Below are 4,019 nucleotides of genomic sequence, written 5' to 3' on the forward strand. Positions count from 1 at the left end.
TTGTTACACTTAAAACAAAGCATCTGGTGTTTACTTTATAGAACAGTAAACACTGGTTTTACACAGCATGCAATAGCATGTACAAAACCCTACTTTAAGTTAACTAAAACTTTATATTTCTGGCTTAGGGTATCTTTGCAAATCGTGGATGTCTGAGCTTTTACTTTGTCAGTTAATCTTGGCCTTTTGATCTTGTACTCTTCAAGCTGCTTTTGTAGACTTTTCAAATCAGTGATTGATTTGTTTGTTGATTAATAATCTTGGATATTTAACTGGTCTGCACTTTGTACTTTGAGATTACTTCGAGATCTCCAGTTTGATATATAGAGAACTCGACATCTCGATAAGTATAGTGACTTATCGATATCTCTAATTACTCTATAGTTATTCGACTTATCGAAGTCTCTGAATTTTTTATAAGAGAATTTGGCTTGTCTAGGTCTCTCATCTTTATATCTTCACTTTGGCTTATCGATATCTCTGAGTTATCTAGTGAAGAAATGACTTGTCAATATCTCAGAGATCTCTAGTGATATTTTGACTTATCGATATCTATGAGATCTCTAGTGAAGAAATGACTTGTCGATATCTCAGAGATCTCTAATGATATTTTGACTTATCGATATCTCTGAGATGTCTAGTGATAATTTAACTAATCGATATCTCCAATCTTCATATCTTTATTTGGCTTGTCGATATCTCTGAGATCTCTAGTAGCTTTTCTTGACTTCTCGGTAAGTCATTCCGGAGTTCTCGAATGACTTCTCTATAACACTTATTTTGTGACTTGTAGATTTCTTGACTTAGAATATTTTTCCCAAAACAGATTTATTCAACTCCAAGCTTCTTCATACTGTCTCTGAGGCATGATCATTATGATCTTCTTCCAGAGTTTATTCTTAGGCTTGAGACTGTTTACAGAAAAATACTCCAGTCTAATTTATTTACACTTTTACAGAGTTAAGTTTTATAATACAAAATGTAAACTTAGATTACCATACAACTTACCTAGGGATGTCAATTTGACTTAGTCTTGTTTAGTACAGGCATGTCTTGCACAACATAGGCTTAAGTAAGCCTTAGTGTTTCCAATTAAATAAAGGTCAGTAGGGTGTAAGGCCATAGGTGCGGTCAAGAGAAATGAGATCACCAAGTTTAGGCCCTTCGAGTTTCGAGATTAGTAGAGTTGCACTATGATAGTCAATTTGTGGAGATTAGTTGAGTGAGATCATTCAATACCCAATGATGCACCAAGTCTAAATAATATATTGCATGTAATTATATATGCTTATGTGCTCCAAGTTGTTATAGTGCTATATATATAGTAATGTGTGTTGACTTGAGGTCTTATGCAAAGTACGACGTTAAATGCTACTTGGAGTCAAATTGTGCATTAACATTATGGTCGATTGTTCTTATAAGAGTCTTTTATAATGAGAGTTATTATTATTATATAGGATCAAGTGAATATAGGAAGCTTGCCGTCAAGGTCGAGTAGTGCTCCTGGTTGCTCCTAAGCCAAGTCGAGTTCTAGATAAGCCTTCTCTAAGGCAAGTGTCCTTGAACCTTCTTGTGATATGTTGTAAGTTTATTCTGAATTCTTAAGATATACTACAAGTGCACCCCCTTTATATCTATTTTATGAAATTACCTTAATCTTAAATTGATTTGAGACAAATGTTATGCCATGCCTGTGATTATCACAATTGTTCCAAGTTGATTTATGCACTATTAAAGATCTTTCGCTTATCTACATCTTGCCACAATTTGACTTAGTACCTATAATTACGTTACTTCGATTGCTCATATCATACCAAAATACCTTTATAAGCACCAATATTTCAATTTCCATGATCATAAAACCCCTATTGATTTGATATTATATCCCTATACCCTTGATACCGTGAGATATCAATAATTCAACTTCATACTTCTTCATTACTCTTTATTCTCATACCCAAACTTTGTAACTAGATATATGCCATGTATTACTCTCCAAATTTGAGATCCCTATCTTTTTGATTATTCGTATGATTCTTTTTCAATACTTTCTTCCTTGGTTGATAAACCGTTGTCATTCATCATTCATGACCCTGCTAGTGAGATGATAATTCATTTATGATAAGAGTTCCAATCTTGGATTTATAATTTAAACTCTATTATTTAGAATCACTTGTAATTTCTCCCTGGCATCAGTTTTATAAAAGATAATTGCTTTTCAAACAAAAGAATGTTTTCTTGATATTGGTGGATTGGAATAAGACGCAAGTCTCTATCACACTTATTATATTAGGCTTAAAAGTTGCCTAGGGATCCCAACTAAAATTTGTTAGAACCCAGCGAGGTTCAGGATTACTTCACGGCTGATCACCGATTGTAATCCGTAGAGTCATAAAATGATTTGATTTTGACTTGAATAATGATGCTATTTACCCCAATTTCGAATTATGAATTGCTATGATGTTAATTTCTGTTTTATGATATATCTTGCTGAGCTTTTAGCTCACTTGCTATTTATTCATGTTATTTCAGCTAGAAAGTATGGTTAGATTCAATCAGACTGCTCGTAAGACTACTGGTGCAGATGTTGAGGCATATGTGAGAACTCAGATAGTATAGTTGGCATCTGTGTGAGGACCGCTAGTATGTAAAAGTTATAATAGTTTTAATGTTGGACTGTTCAAACACTGAACCTTTGCGATCTTGGATTTTGATGTTAACCGCCATTTATAATGACTCTATATTTATCATTTGTTATTTGTTAGTTTTTCTTTCGGGCGGAGATATTGCCAACGTAATAATAACCTACAGGGTCACACACAAAGAACGCTTGAAGAAAAAATAATTTAAATTATGAATTTAAATTAAATAAGTAATTTGTTTTATTTATGATATTAATTAAGTATGACTTAATTAATTAAATAAATAAATAGAGAAATTACTTAAACTAATTTCCAAATAAGTTATTAATTAATTAAGCGTGACTTAATTAAATAATAAATTGGAATTTCGAATTAGAATTAATTATAATTATATTATAATTAGAAAACTCATTCTTCTCTCTATATAAACTCTTTGAGGGTTGATTTATATATAAGGATACATGGTTTACAAAACCCTAGACGTTCAAAGAGAAAGAGGAAGAGAGGTAGAGATGGAGTATTTGGGTGCTAGTACATATTAATCTTTCAAGAAAAGCGTTCATGTGGATACCGTAGAGCGTAGATCGTGAGAGCGGCATACATGGTGATTCAAAAAGGTTTGGAACTCCATTACTCCTCCATTATTGAACTCTTAAATATTTTTTAAGGTAAAGATTCTTACTATGAATTAAATATCTATTTTCGCATGGATCCTTCGTAGGGTTTCAATTTTATTCTTGTTTTAATTTAATTTTACATCGTTTCCGTTGCGTTTATGTGCTCGAAACCCTTCATATTTAACATAAGACATCCTTGTACCCAAGGCCTCAACTTTTCTTGGTAGGTCACTTTCCTTTCTGAGCTTTAGCTGCGACTCTCTCATGGTGGCTTCAGGAAGCATCTCACCCAGCTTTCTGTACAAGTCTATTTTGACTTTATCAATTGATAATTTGAGATCATCCACATCTAAAGCCTGTTTAAGGTGTTGAATTCTATGACGTTGGAGGGACTCTAGATGGGCTTGCAGAAATGACCTTGTACCAGCATTGGATGTAGCTGCTAAAGCTGTTTGAGTTTGATTGATGAGCTTGAATAGTGTGGAGGTGAGATGATGAGTATTGCACTCCTTGCTAAGTATCCAATCAAAAGTATCTGTTATAGAACCAGGGCCTGCATCTCCCCTTATGTTCATGTCAGTTTCTTTATCAAATTATTCATCAAATTCATCATTATCAGGTCCAAAGTTAGAATCAACATCAGTTGTAGGAGGCAAGGTTGAAATTGCATCTTTGGCCCTTTGAATTGATTTAGTTGTGTGAACTAAATTCAATGTCCTCTATGCCTCCATATTGCCGTGAATAACCAGTATTTGATAGG

Source organism: Apium graveolens, chromosome 3 (genome assembly GCF_009905375.1).
Source record: "Apium graveolens cultivar Ventura chromosome 3, ASM990537v1, whole genome shotgun sequence".
Lineage (NCBI taxonomy): Eukaryota > Viridiplantae > Streptophyta > Magnoliopsida > Apiales > Apiaceae > Apium > Apium graveolens.